We start from the raw sequence: 16,970 nt of genomic DNA, 5'->3' as shown, positions 1-16,970 counted from the left end.
CATGGAGAGGGACAGTAGGTCTATACAACATGGAGAGGGACAGTAGGTCTATACAACATGGAGAAGGACAGTAGATCTATACGGTATGAAGAGGGACAGTAGGTCTATACAACATGGAGAGGGACAGTAGGTCTATACGGTATGGAGTGGGACAGTAGATCTATACGGTATGAAGAGGGACAGTAGGTCTATACAACATGGAGAGGGGCAGTAGGTCTATACAACATGGAGAGGGACAGTAGGTCTATACAACATGGAGAGGGACAGTAGGTCTATACAACATGGAGAGGGACAGTAGGTCTATACAACATGGAGAGGGACAGTAGATCTATACAACATGGAGCGGGACAGTAGGTCTATACAACATGGAGAGGGACAGTAGGTCTATACAACATGGAGAGGGACAGTAGGTCTATACAGCATGGAGAGGGACAGTATGTCTATACAACATGGAGAGGGACAGTAGATCTATACAACATGGAGAGGGACAGTAGGTCTATACAACATGGAGAGGGACAGTAGGTCTATACAACATGGAGAGGGACAGTAGGTCTATACAACATGGAGAGGGACAGTAGGTCTATACAACATGGAGAGGGACAGTAGGTCTATACAACATGGAGAGGGACAGTAGGTCTATACAGTATGGAGAGGGACAGTAGGTCTATACAACATGGAGAGGGACAGTAGGTCTATACAACATGGAGAGGGACAGTAGGTCTATACAACATGGAGAGGGACAGTAGGTCTATACAACATGGAGAGGGACAGTAGGTCTATACAACATGGAGAGGGACAGTAGGTCTATACAGTATGGAGAGGGACAGTAGGTCTATACAACATGGAGAGGGACAGTAGGTCTATACAACATGGAGAGGGACAGTAGGTCTATACAACATGGAGAAGGACAGTAGATCTATACAGCATGAAGAGGGACAGTAGGTCTATACAACATGGAGAGGGACAGTAGGTCTATACGGTATGGAGAGGGACAGTAGGTCTATACAACATGGAGAGGGACAGTAGGTCTATACAACATGGAGAGGGACAGTAGGTCTATACAACATGGAGAGGGACAGTAGGTCTATACAACATGGAGAGGGACAGTAGGTCTATACGGTATGGAGTGGGACAGTAGATCTATACGGTATGAAGAGGGACAGTAGGTCTATACAACATGGAGAGGGGCAGTAGGTCTATACAACATGGAGAGGGACAGTAGATCTATACAACATGGAGAGGGACAGTAGGTCTATACAACATGGAGAGGGACAGTAGGTCTATACAACATGGAGAGGGACAGTAGGTCTATACAACATGGAGAGGGACAGTAGGTCTATACAACATGGAGAGGGACAGTAGGTCTATACAACATGGAGAGGGACAGTAGGTCTATACAACATGGAGAGGGACAGTAGGTCTATACAACATGGAGAGGGACAGTAGGTCTATACAACATGGAGAAGGACAGTAGATCTATACGGTATGAAGAGGGACAGTAGGTCTATACAACATGGAGAGGGACAGTAGGTCTATACGGTATGGAGAGGGACAGTAGGTCTATACAACATGGAGAGGGACAGTAGGTCTATACAACATGGAGAGGGACAGTAGGTCTATACAACATGGAGAGGGACAGTAGGTCTATACAACATGGAGAGGGACAGTAGATCTATACGGTATGAAGAGGGACAGTAGGTCTATACAACATGGAGAGGGACAGTAGGTCTATACAACATGGAGAGGGACAGTAGGTCTATACAGTATGGAGAGGGACAGTAGGTCTATACAACATGGAGAGGGACAGTAGGTCTATACAACATGGAGAGGGACAGTAGGTCTATACAACATGGAGAGGACAGTAGGTCTATACAACATGGAGAGGACAGTAGGTCTATACAACATGGAGAGGGACAGTAGGTCTATACAACATGGAGAGGACAGTAGGTCTATACAACATGGAGAGGACAGTAGGTCTATACAACATGGAGAGGGACAGTAGGTCTATACAACATGGAGAGGGACAGTAGGTCTATACAACATGGAGAGGGACAGTAGGTCTATACAACATGGAGAGGGACAGTAGGTCTATACAACATGGAGAGGACAGTAGGTCTATACAACATGGAGAGGGACAGTAGATCTATACAACATGGAGAGGGACAGTAGGTCTATACAACATGGAGAGGGACAGTAGGTCTATACAACATGGAGAGGGACAGTAGGTCTATACAACATGGAGAGGGACAGTAGGTCTATACAACATGGAGAGGGACAGTAGGTCTATACAACATGGAGAGGGACAGTAGGTCTATACAACATGGAGAGGGACAGTAGGTCTATACAACATGGAGAGGGACAGTAGATCTATACAACATGGAGAGGACAGTAGGTCTATACAACATGGAGAGGGACAGTAGGTCTATACAACATGGAGAGGGACAGTAGGTCTATACAACATGGAGAGGGACAGTAGATCTATACAACATGAAGAGGGACAGTAGGTCTATACAACATGGAGAGGGACAGTAGGTCTATACGGTATGGAGAGGGACAGTAGGTCTATACAACATGGAGAGGGACAGTAGGTCTATACAACATGGAGAGGGACAGTAGGTCTATACAACATGGAGAGGGACAGTAGGTCTATACGGTATGGAGAGGGACAGTAGATCTATACGGTATGAAGAGGGACAGTAGGTCTATACAACATGGAGAGGGACAGTAGGTCTATACAACATGGAGAGGGACAGTAGGTCTATACAGTATGGAGAGGGACAGTAGGTCTATACAACATGGAGAGGGACAGTAGGTCTATACAACATGGAGAGGGACAGTAGGTCTATACAACATGGAGAGGGACAGTAGGTCTATACAACATGGAGAGGGACAGTAGGTCTATACAACATGGAGAGGGACAGTAGGTCTATACAGTATGGAGAGGGACAGTAGGTCTATACAACATGGAGAGGGACAGTAGGTCTATACAACATGGAGAGGGACAGTAGGTCTATACAACATGGAGAGGGACAGTAGGTCTATACAACATGGAGAAGGACAGTAGATCTATACAACATGGAAGAGGGACAGTAGGTCTATACAACATGGAGAGGGACAGTAGGTCTATACAACATGGAGAGGGACAGTAGGTCTATACAACATGGAGAGGGACAGTAGGTCTATACAACATGGAGAGGACAGTAGGTCTATACAACATGGAGAGGGACAGTAGGTCTATACAACATGGAGAGGACAGTAGGTCTATACAACATGGAGAGGGACAGTAGGTCTATACAGGTATGGAGAGGACAGTAGGTCTATACAACATGGAGAGGGACAGTAGGTCTATACAACATGGAGAGGGACAGTAGGTCTATACAACATGGAGAGGGACAGTAGGTCTATACAACATGGAGAGGGACAGTAGGTCTATACAACATGGAGAGGGACAGTAGGTCTATACAACATGGAGAGGGACAGTAGGTCTATACAACATGGAGAGGGACAGTAGGTCTATACAACATGGAGAGGGACAGTAGGTCTATACAACATGGAGAAGGACAGTAGATCTATACGGTATGAAGAGGGACAGTAGGTCTATACAACATGGAGAGGGACAGTAGGTCTATACAACATGGAGAGGGACAGTAGGTCTATACAACATGGAGAGGGACAGTAGGTCTATACGGTATGGAGAGGGACAGTAGGTCTATACAACATGGAGAGGGACAGTAGGTCTATACAACATGGAGAGGGACAGTAGGTCTATACAACATGGAGAGGGACAGTAGGTCTATACAACATGGAGAGGGACAGTAGGTCTATACAACATGGAGAGGACAGGACTATACAACATGAAGAGGGACAGTAGGTCTATACAACATGGAGAGGGACAGTAGGTCTATACAACATGGAGAGGGACAGTAGGTCTATACAACATGGAGAGGGACAGTAGGTCTATACAACATGGAGAGGACAGTCTATACAACATGGAGAGGGACAGTAGGTCTATACAACATGGAGAGGGACAGTAGGTCTATACAACATGGAGAGGGACAGTAGGTCTATACAACATGGAGAGGACAGTAGGTCTATACAACATGGAGAGGGACAGTAGGTCTATACAACATGGAGAGGGACAGTCTATACAACATGGAGAGGGACAGTAGGTCTATACAACATGGAGAGGACAGTAGGTCTATACAACATGGACAACATGGATGGAGGGACAGTAGGTCTATACAACATGGAGAGGACAGTAGGTCTATACATAGGTCTATACAACATGGAGAGGGACAGTAGGTCTATACAACATGGACAGTAGGTCTATACATGGAGAGGACAGTAGGTCTATACAACATGGAGAGGGACAGTAGGTCTATACAACATGGAGAGGGACAGTAGGTCTATACAACATGGAGAGGGACAGTAGGTCTATACAACATGGAGAGGGACAGTAGGTCTATACAACATGGAGAGGGACAGTAGGTCTATACGGTATGGAGTGGGACAGTAGATCTATACGGTATGAAGAGGGACAGTAGGTCTATACAACATGGAGAGGGACAGTAGGTCTATACAACATGGAGAGGGACAGTAGGTCTATACAACATGGAGAGGGACAGTAGGTCTATACAACATGGAGAGGGACAGTAGGTCTATACAACATGGAGAGGGACAGTAGGTCTATACAACATGGAGAGGGACAGTAGGTCTATACAACATGGAGAGGGACAGTAGGTCTATACAACATGGAGAGGGACAGTAGGTCTATACAACATGGAGAGGGGCAGTAGGTCTATACAACATGGAGAGGGACAGTAGGTCTATACAACATGGAGAGGGACAGTAGGTCTATACAACATGGAGAGGGACAGTAGGTCTATACAACATGGAGAGGGACAGTAGGTCTATACAACATGGAGAGGGACAGTAGGTCTATACAACATGGAGAGGGACAGTAGGTCTATACAACATGGAGAGGGACAGTAGGTCTATACAACATGGAGAGGGACAGTAGGTCTATACAACATGGAGAGGGACAGTAGGTCTACAACATGGAGAGGGACAGTAGGTCTATACAACATGGAGAAGGACAGTAGATCTATACGGTATGAAGAGGACAGTAGGTCTATACAACATGGAGAGGACAGTAGGTCTATACATGGAGTGGGACAGTAGATCTATACGGTATGGAGAGGACAGTAGGTCTATACAACATGGAGAGGGACAGTAGGTCTATACAACATGGAGAGGGACAGTAGGTCTATACAACATGGAGAGGGACAGTAGGTCTATACAACATGGAGAGGGACAGTAGGTCTATACAGTATGGAGAGGACAGTAGGTCTATACAATGGAGAGGACAGTAGGTATGGAGAGGGACAGTAGGTCTATACAACATGGAGAGGGACAGTAGGTCTATACAACATGGAGAGGGACAGTAGGTCTATACATCATGGAGAGGGGACAGTAGATCTATACAGTATGGAGAGGGACAGTAGGTCTATACAACATGGAGAGGGACAGTAGGTCTATACAACATGGAGAGGGACAGTAGATCTATACAGTATGGAGAGGGACAGTAGGTCTATACAACATGGAGAGGGACAGTAGGTCTATACAACATGGAGAGGGACAGTAGGTCTATACAACATGGAGAGGGACAGTAGGTCTATACAGTATGGAGAGGGACAGTAGGTCTATACAACATGGAGAGGGACAGTAGGTCTATACAACATGGAGAGGGACAGTAGGTCTATACAACATGGAGAGGGACAGTAGGTCTATACAACATGGAGAGGGACAGTAGGTCTATACAACATGGAGAGGGACAGTAGGTCTATACAACATGGAGAGGACAGTAGGTCTATACAACATGGAGAGGACAGTAGGTCTATACAATGGAGAGGGACAGTAGGTCTATACAACATGGAGAGGGACAGTAGGTCTATACAATGGAGAGGGACATGGTCTATACAACATGGAGGGGACAGTAGGTCTATACAACATGGAGAGGGACAGTAGGTCTATACAACATGGAGAGGGACAGTAGGTCTATACAACATGGAGAGGACAGTAGGTCTATACAACATGGAGAGGGACAGTAGGTCTATACAACATGGAGAGGGACAGTAGGTCTATACAACATGGAGAGGACAGTAGGTCTATACAACATGGAGAGGACAGTACAGTATGAAGAGGGACAGTAGGTCTATACAACATGGAGAGGGACAGTAGGTCTATACGGTATGGAGAGGGACAGGATACAACATGGAGGGGACAGTAGGTCTATACAACATGGAGAGGGACAGTAGGTCTATACAACATGGAGAGGACAGTAGGTCTATACAACATGGAGAGGGACAGTAGGTCTATACAATGGATAGGGACAGTAGGTCTATACAACATGGAGAGGACAGTAGGTCTATACAACATGGAGAGGGACAGTAGGTCTATACAACATGGAGAGGACAGTAGACTATACAACATGGAGAGGGACAGTAGGTCTATACAACATGGAGAGGGACAGTAGGTCTATACGGTATAGTGGGACAGTAGATCTATACGGTATGAAGAGGGACAGTAGGTCTATACAACATGGAGAGGGACAGTAGGTCTATACAACATGGAGAGGGACAGTAGGTCTATACAACATGGAGAGGGACAGTAGGTCTATACAACATGGAGAGGGACAGTAGGTCTATACAACATGGAGAGGGACAGTAGATCTATACAACATGGAGAGGGACAGTAGGTCTATACAACATGGAGAGGGACAGTAGGTCTATACAACATGGAGAGGGACAGTAGGTCTATACAACATGGAGAGGGACAGTAGGTCTATACAACATGGAGAGGGACAGTAGATCTATACAACATGGAGAGGGACAGTAGGTCTATACAACATGGAGAGGGGCAGTAGGTCTATACAACATGGAGAGGGACAGTAGGTCTATACAACATGGAGAGGGACAGTAGGTCTATACAACATGGAGAGGGACAGTAGGTCTATACAACATGGAGAGGACAGTAGGTCTATACAGTATGGAGAGGGACAGTAGGTCTATACAACATGGAGAGGGACAGTAGGTCTATACAACATGGAGAGGGACAGTAGGTCTATACAACATGGAGAGGACAGTAGGTCTATACAACATGGAGAGGGACAGTAGGTCTATACAACATGGAGAGGGACAGTAGGTCTATACAACATGGAGAGGGACAGTAGGTCTATACAACATGGAGAGGGACAGTAGGTCTATACAACATGGAGAGGGACAGTAGGTCTATACAACATGGAGAAGGACAGTAGATCTATACGGTATGAAGAGGCACAGTAGGTCTATACAACATGGAGAGGGACAGTAGGTCTATACGGTATGGATAGGGACAGTAGGTCTATACAACATGGAGAGGGACAGTAGGTCTATACAACATGGAGAGGGACAGTAGGTCTATACAACATGGAGAGGGACAGTAGGTCTATACAACATGGAGAGGGACAGTAGGTCTATACGGTATGGAGTGGGACAGTAGATCTATACGGTATGAAGAGGGACAGTAGGTCTATACAACATGGAGAGGGGCAGTAGGTCTATACAACATGGAGAGGGACAGTAGATCTATACAACATGGAGAGGGACAGTAGGTCTATACAACATGGAGAGGGACAGTAGGTCTATACAACATGGAGAGGGACAGTAGGTCTATACAACATGGAGAGGGACAGTAGGTCTATACAACATGGAGAGGGACAGTAGGTCTATACAACATGGAGAGGGACAGTAGGTCTATACAACATGGAGAGGGGCAGTAGGTCTATACAACATGGAGAGGGACAGTAGGTCTATACAACATGGAGAGGGACAGTAGATCTATACGGTATGAAGAGGGACAGTAGGTCTATACAACATGGAGAGGGACAGTAGGTCTATACGGTATGGAGTGGGACAGTAGATCTATACGGTATGAAGAGGGACAGTAGGTCTATACAACATGGAGAGGGACAGTAGGTCTATACAACATGGAGAGGGACAGTAGGTCTATACGGTATGGAGTGGGACAGTAGATCTATACGGTATGAAGAGGGACAGTAGGTCTATACAACATGGAGAGGGACAGTAGGTCTATACATTATGGAGAGGGACAGTAGATCTATACAGTATGGAGAGGGACAGTAGGTCTATACATCATGGAGAGGGACAGTAGGTCTATACAACATGGAGAGGGACAGTAGGTCTATACAACATGGAGAGGGACAGTAGGTCTATACAACATGGAGAGGGACAGTAGGTCTATACAACATGGAGAGGGACAGTAGGTCTATACAATATGGAGAGGGACAGTAGGTCTATACAACATGGAGAGGGACAGTAGGTCTATACAACATGGAGAGGGACAGTAGGTCTATACAACATGGAGAGGGACAGTAGGTCTATACAACATGGAGAGGGACAGTAGGTCTATACAACATGGAGAGGGACAGTAGGTCTATACAACATGGAGAGGGACAGTAGGTCTATACAACATGGAGAGGACAGTAGATCTATACAACATGAAGAGGACAGTAGGTCTATACAACATGGAGAGGGACAGTAGGTCTATACAACATGGAGAGGGACAGTAGGTCTATACAACATGGAGAGGGACAGTAGGTCTATACAACATGGAGAGGGACAGTAGGTCTATACAACATGGAGAGGGACAGTAGGTCTATACAACATGGAGAGGGACAGTAGGTCTATACAACATGGAGAGGGACAGTAGGTCTATACAACATGGAGAGGGACAGTAGGTCTATACAACATGGAGAGGGGCAGTAGGTCTATACAACATGGAGAGGGACAGTAGGTCTATACAACATGGAGAAGGACAGTAGATCTATACGGTATGAAGAGGGACAGTAGGTCTATACAACATGGAGAGGGACAGTAGGTCTATACGGTATGGAGTGGGACAGTAGATCTATACGGTATGAAGAGGGACAGTAGGTCTATACAACATGGAGAGGGACAGTAGGTCTATACAACATGGAGAGGGACAGTAGGTCTATACGGTATGGAGTGGGACAGTAGATCTATACGGTATGAAGAGGGACAGTAGGTCTATACAACATGGAGAGGGACAGTAGGTCTATACATTATGGAGAGGGACAGTAGATCTATACAGTATGGAGAGGGACAGTAGGTCTATACAACATGGAGAGGGACAGTAGGTCTATACAACATGGAGAGGGACAGTAGGTCTATACAACATGGAGAGGGACAGTAGGTCTATACAGTATGGAGAGGGACAGTAGGTCTATACAACATGGAGAGGGACAGTAGGTCTATACAGTATGGAGAGGGACAGTAGGTCTATACAACATGGAGAGGTCTATACAACATGGAGAGGGACAGTAGGTCTATACAACATGGAGAGGGACAGTAGGTCTATACAACATGGAGAGGGACAGTAGGTCTATACAACATGGAGAGGGACAGTAGGTCTATACAATATGGAGAGGGACAGTAGGTCTATACAGTATGGAGAGGGACAGTAGGTCTATACAACATGGAGAGGGACAGTAGGTCTATACAACATGGAGAGGGACAGTAGGTCTATACAACATGGAGAGGGACAGTAGGTCTATACAACATGGAGAAGGACAGTAGGTCTATACGGTATGGAGTGGGACAGTAGATCTATACGGTATGAAGAGGGACAGTAGGTCTATACAACATGGAGAGGGACAGTAGGTCTATACAACATGGAGAGGGACAGTAGGTCTATACGGTATGGAGAGGGACAGTAGGTCTATACAACATGGAGAGGGACAGTAGGTCTATACAACATGGAGAGGGACAGTAGGTCTATACGGTATGGAGAGGGACAGTAGGTCTATACAACATGGAGAGGGACAGTAGGTCTATACAACATGGAGAGGGACAGTAGGTCTATACAACATGGAGAAGGACAGTAGATCTATACGGTATGAAGAGGGACAGTAGGTCTATACAACATGGAGAGGGACAGTAGGTCTATACGGTATGGACAGTAGGTCTATACAACATGGAGAGGGACAGTAGGTCTATACAGTATGGAGAGGGACAGTAGGTCTATACAACATGGAGAGGGACAGTAGGTCTATACAGTATGGAGAGGGACAGTAGGTCTATACAACATGGAGAGGACAGTAGGTCTATACAACATGGAGAGGACAGTAGGTCTATACAACATGGAGAGGACAGTAGATCTATACGTATGAAGAGGGACAGTAGGTCTATACAACATGGAGAAGGACAGTAGATCTATACGGTATGAAGAGGGACAGTAGGTCTATACAACATGGAGAGGGACAGTAGGTCTATACAACATGGAGAGGGACAGTAGGTCTATACGGTATGGAGAGGGACAGTAGGTCTATACAACATGGAGAGGGACAGTAGGTCTATACAACATGGAGAGGGACAGTAGGTCTATACAACATGGAGAAGGACAGTAGATCTATACGGTATGAAGAGGGACAGTAGGTCTATACAACATGGAGAGGGACAGTAGGTCTATACAACATGGAGAGGGACAGTAGGTCTATACAACATGGAGAGGGACAGTAGGTCTATACAACATGGAGAGGGACAGTAGGTCTATACGGTATGGAGAGGGACAGTAGGTCTATACAACATGGAGAGGGACAGTAGGTCTATACAACATGGAGAGGGACAGTAGGTCTATACAACATGGAGAGGGACAGTAGGTCTATACAACATGGAGAGGGACAGTAGGTCTATACAACATGGAGAAGGACAGTAGATCTATACGGTATGAAGAGGGACAGTAGGTCTATACAACATGGAGAGGGACAGTAGGTCTATACGGTATGGAGAGGGACAGTAGGTCTATACAACATGGAGAGGGACAGTAGGTCTATACAACATGGAGAGGGACAGTAGGTCTATACGGTATGGAGAGGGACAGTAGATCTATACGGTATGAAGAGGGACAGTAGGTCTATACAACATGGAGAGGGGCAGTAGGTCTATACAACATGGAGAGGGACAGTAGATCTATACAACATGGAGAGGGACAGTAGGTCTATACAACATGGAGAGGGACAGTAGGTCTATCTATACAACAACATGGAGAGGGACAGTAGGTCTATACAACATGGAGAGGGACAGTAGGTCTATACAACATGGAGAGGACAGTAGGTCTATACAACATGGAGAGGGACAGTAGGTCTATACAACATGGAGAGGGACAGTATGTCTATACAACATGGAGAGGGACAGTAGGTCTATACAACATGGAGAGGGACAGTAGGTCTATACAACATGGAGAGGGACAGTAGGTCTATACAACATGGAGAGGGACAGTAGGTCTATACAACATGGAGAGGGACAGTAGGTCTATACAACATGGAGAGGGACAGTAGGTCTATACAACATGGAGAGGGACAGTAGGTCTATACAGTATGGAGAGGGACAGTAGGTCTATACAACATGGAGAGGGGCAGTAGGTCTATACAACATGGAGAGGGACAGTAGGTCTATACAACATGGAGAAGGACAGTAGATCTATACGGTATGAAGAGGGACAGTAGGTCTATACAACATGGAGAGGGACAGTAGGTCTATACGGTATGGAGTGGGACAGTGGATCTATACAATGGGGACAGTAGGTCTATACAACATGGAGAGGACAGTAGGTCTATACAACATGGAGAGGACAGTAGTCTATACAGTATGGAGAGGGACAGTAGGTCTATACAACATGGAGAGGGACAGTAGGTCTATACAACATGGAGAGGGACAGTAGGTCTATACATCATGGAGAGGGACAGTAGGTCTATACAACATGGAGAGGGACAGTAGGTCTATACAACATGGAGAGGGACAGTAGGTCTATACATCATGGAGAGGGACAGTAGGTCTATACAACATGGAGAGGGACAGTAGATCTATACAGTATGGAGAGGGACAGTAGGTCTATACAACATGGAGAGGGACAGTAGGTCTATATACAGTATGGAGAGGGACAGTAGGTCTATACAACATGGAGAGGGACAGTAGGTCTATACATTATGGAGAGGGCAGTAGATCTATACAACATGGAGAGGGACAGTAGATCTATACAGTGTGGAGAGGGACAGTAGGTCTATACAGTATGGAGAGGGACAGTAGGTCTATACAACATGGAGAGGGACAGTAGGTCTATACAACATGGAGAGGGACAGTAGGTCTATACAACATGGAGAGGGACAGTAGGGACAGTATGGAGAGGACAGTACATACATGGAGAGGGACAGTAGGTCTATACAACATGGAGAGGACAGTAGGTCTATCAACATACAGTAGGTCTATGGAGAGGGACAGTAGATCTATACAACATGGAGAGGGACAGTAGATCTATACAGTGTGGAGAGGGACAGTAGGTCTATACAACATGGAGAGGGACAGTAGGTCTATACAACATGGAGAGGGACAGTAGGTCTATACAACATGGAGAGGGACAGTAGGTCTATACAACATGGAGAGGGACAGTAGGTCTATACAACATGGAGAGGGACAGTAGGTCTATACAACATGGAGAGGGACAGTAGGTCTATACAACATGGAGAGGGACAGTAGGTTATACAGTATGGAGAGGGACAGTAGGTCTATACAACATGGAGAGGGACAGTGGTCTATACAACATGGAGGGGACAGTAGGTCTATACAACATGGAGAAGGACAGTAGATCTATACGGTATGAAGAGGGACAGTAGGTCTATACAACATGGAGAGGGACAGTAGGTCTATACGGTATGGAGAGGGACAGTAGATCTATACAACATGGAGAGGGACAGTAGGTCTATACAACATGGAGAGGGACAGTAGGTCTATACAACATGGAGAGGGACAGTAGGTCTATACAACATGGAGAGGGACAGTAGGTCTATACATCATGGAGAGGGACAGTAGGTCTATACAGTATGGACTATACATCATGGAGAGGGACAGTAGATCTATACAGTATGGAGAGGGACAGTATGTCTATACAGTATGGAGAGGGACAGTAGGTCTATACATCATGGAGAGGGACAGTAGATCTATACATCATGGAGAGGGACAGTAGATCTATACAGTATGGAGAGGGACAGTAGGTCTATACAACATGGAGAGGGACAGTATGTCTATACAGTATGGAGAGGGACAGTAGATCTATACAGTATGGAGAGGGACAGTAGGTCTATACAACATGGAGAGGGACAGTAGGTCTATACATTATGGAGAGGGACAGTAGATCTATACAACATGGAGAGGGACAGTAGATCTATACAGTGTGGAGAGGGACAGTAGGTCTATACAGTATGGAGAGGGACAGTAGGTCTATACAACATGGAGAGGGACAGTAGGTCTATACAACATGGAGAGGGACAGTAGGTCTATACAACATGGAGAGGGACAGTAGGTCTATACAGTATGGAGAGGGACAGTAGGTCTATACAACATGGAGAGGGACAGTAGGTCTATACAACATGGAGAGGGACAGTAGGTCTATACAGTATGGAGAGGGACAGTAGATCTATACGGTATGAAGAGGGACAGTAGATCTATACAGTGTGGAGAGGGACAGTAGGTCTATACAGTATGGAGAGGGACAGTAGGTCTATACAACATGGAGAGGGACAGTAGGTCTATACAACATGGAGAGGGACAGTAGGTCTATACAACATGGAGAGGGACAGTAGGTCTATACAACATGGAGAGGGACAGTAGGTCTATACAGTATGGAGAGGGACAGTAGATCTATACGGTATGAAGAGGGACAGTAGGTCTATACAACATGGAGAGGGGCAGTAGGTCTATACAACATGGAGAGGGACAGTAGGTCTATACATTATGGAGAGGGACAGTAGATCTATACAGTATGGAGAGGGACAGTAGGTCTATACAACATGGAGAGGGACAGTAGGTCTATACAACATGGAGAGGGACAGTAGGTCTATACAACATGGAGAGGGACAGTAGGTCTATACAGTATGGAGAGGGACAGTAGGTCTATACAACATGGAGAGGGACAGTAGGTCTATACAACATGGAGAGGGACAGTAGGTCTATACAGTATGGAGAGGGACAGTAGGTCTATACAACATGGAGAGGGACAGTAGGTCTATACAACATGGAGAGGGACAGTAGGTCTATACAACATGGAGAGGGACAGTAGGTCTATACAGTATGGAGAGGGACAGTAGGTCTATACAACATGGAGAGGGACAGTAGGTCTATACAACATGGAGAGGGACAGTAGGTCTATACAGTATGGAGAGGGACAGTAGGTCTATACATCATGGAGAGGGACAGTAGATCTATACAGTATGGAGAGGGACAGTAGGTCTATACATCATGGAGAGGGACAGTAGATCTATACAGTATGGAGAGGGACAGTATGTCTATACAGTATGGAGAGGGACAGTAGGTCTATACATCATGGAGAGGGACAGTAGATCTATACATCATGGAGAGGGACAGTAGATCTATACAGTATGGAGAGGGACAGTAGGTCTATACAACATGGAGAGGGACAGTATGTCTATACAGTATGGAGAGGGACAGTAGGTCTATACAACATGGAGAGGGACAGTAGATCTATACAACATGGAGAGGGACAGTAGATCTATACAGTGTGGAGAGGGACAGTAGGTCTATACAGTATGGAGAGGGACAGTAGGTCTATACAACATGGAGAGGGACAGTAGGTCTATACATTATGGAGAGGGACAGTAGATCTATACAACATGGAGAGGGACAGTAGATCTATACAGTGTGGAGAGGGACAGTAGGTCTATACAGTATGGAGAGGGACAGTAGGTCTATACAACATGGAGAGGGACAGTAGGTCTATACAACATGGAGAGGGACAGTAGGTCTATACAACATGGAGAGGGACAGTATGTCTATACAGTATGGAGAGGGACAGTAGGTCTATACAACATGGAGAGGGACAGTAGGTCTATACAACATGGAGAGGGACAGTAGGTCTATACAGTATGGAGAGGGACAGTAGATCTATACGGTATGAAGAGGGACAGTAGGTCTTACAGTGTGGAGAGGGACAGTAGGTCTATACAGTATGGAGAGGGACAGTAGGTCTATACAACATGGAGAGGGACAGTAGGTCTATACAACATGGAGAGGACAGTAGGTCTATACAACATGGAGAGGGACAGTAGGTCTATACAACATGGAGAGGGACAGTAGGTCTATACAACATGGAGAGGACAGTAGATCTATACAACATGAAGAGGGACAGTAGGTCTATACAACATGGAGAGGGGCAGTAGATCTATACAGTATGGAGAGGGACAGTAGGTCTATACATCATGGAGAGGGACAGTAGGTCTATACAACATGGAGAGGGACAGTAGGTCTATACAACATGGAGAGGGACAGTAGGTCTATACAGTATGGAGAGGGACAGTAGGTCTATACAACATGGAGAGGGACAGTAGATCTATACAACATGGAGAGGGACAGTAGGTCTATACAGTATGGAGAGGGACAGTAGGTCTATACAACATGGAGAGGGACAGTAGGTCTATACAACATGGAGAGGGACAGTAGGTCTATACAACATGGAGAGGGACAGTAGGTCTATACAACATGGAGAGGGACAGTAGGTCTATACAACATGGAGAGGGACAGTAGGTCTATACAACATGGAGAGGGACAGTAGGTCTATACAACATGGAGAGGGACTATACAGTAGGTCTATACAGTGTGGAGGAGAGGACAGTAGGTCTATACAACATGGAGAGGGACAGTAGGTCTATACAGTATGGAGAGGGACAGTAGGTCTATACAACATGGAGAGGGACAGTAGGTCTATACAACATGGAGAGGGACAGTAGGTCTATACAACATGGAGAGGGACAGTAGGTCTATACAACATGGAGAGGGACAGTCTATACAACATGGAGAGGGACAGTAGGTCTATACAACATGGAGAGGGACAGTAGGTCTATACAACATGGAGAGGGACAGTAGGTCTATACAACATGGAGAGGGACAGTAGGTCTATACAACATGGAGAGGGACAGTAGATCTATACAACATGGAGAGGGACAGTAGGTCTATACAACATGGAGAGGGACAGTAGGTCTATACAACATGGAGAGGGACTATACAACATGGAGAGGGACAGGGTCTATACAGTCTATACAACATGGAGAGGGACAGTAGGTCTATACAACATGGAGAGGGACAGTAGGTCTATACAGTATGGAGAGGGACAGTAGGTCTATACAACATGGAGAGGGACAGTAGGTCTATACAACATGGAGAGGGACAGTAGGTCTATACAACATGGAGAGGGACAGTAGGTCTATACAACATGGAGAGGGACAGTAGGTCTATACAACATGGAGAGGGGACAGTAGGTCTATACAACATGGAGGTAGGTCTATACAACATGGAGAGGGACAGTAGGTCTATACAGTATGGAGAGGGACAGTAGATCTATACAACATGGAGAGGGACAGTAGGTCTATACAACATGGAGAGGGACAGTAGGTCTATACAGTATGGAGAGGGACAGTAGATCTATACAACATGGAGAGGGACAGTAGGTCTATACAACATGGAGAGGGACAGTAGGTCTATACAACATGGAGAGGGACAGTAGGTCTATACAACATGGAGAGGGACAGTAGGTCTGTACAACATGGAGAGGGACAGTAGGTCTATACAACATGGAGAGGGACAGTAGGTCTATACAACATGGAGAGGGACAGTAGGTCTATACAGTATGGAGAGGGACAGTAGATCTATACAACATGGAGAGGGACAGTAGGTCTATACAACATGGAGAGGGACAGTAGGTCTATACAGTATGGAGAGGGACAGTAGATCTATACAACATGGAGAGGGACAGTAGGTCTATACAACATGGAGAGGGACAGTAGATCTATTCACCATGTAAAGGTACAGTAGATCTTTGCAGCATGT

At 45.9% G+C, this 16,970-nt stretch overlaps 1 protein-coding gene and 1 long non-coding RNA gene across 17 annotated transcripts in view; both read left to right on the top strand.

Annotated features, from left to right (window-relative positions):
• The window catches only part of LOC118379514 (protein tweety homolog 1-like), a 52,407-nt gene that overhangs the window by 23,991 nt on the left and 11,446 nt on the right, over positions 1-16,970 (top strand). The window lies entirely within an intron of this gene.
• On the top strand, positions 4,674-15,354 carry LOC127915276 (uncharacterized). Of its 8 annotated transcripts, none has more exons than XR_008090844.1 (3): positions 4,674-4,824; positions 9,078-9,189; positions 15,336-15,354. It is a non-coding gene; the product is annotated as an uncharacterized LOC127915276 (long non-coding RNA). The 8 variants fall into 8 exon arrangements; XR_008090846.1 differs by lacking the exon at positions 15,336-15,354 and adding an exon at positions 13,043-13,061; XR_008090847.1 differs by lacking the exon at positions 4,674-4,824 and adding an exon at positions 6,918-6,953.

The sequence above is a fragment of the Oncorhynchus keta genome, chromosome 34, assembly GCF_023373465.1.
Source record: "Oncorhynchus keta strain PuntledgeMale-10-30-2019 chromosome 34, Oket_V2, whole genome shotgun sequence".
NCBI lineage: Eukaryota > Metazoa > Chordata > Actinopteri > Salmoniformes > Salmonidae > Oncorhynchus > Oncorhynchus keta.
This window is presented reverse-complemented; position numbering and strand designations above follow the sequence as displayed.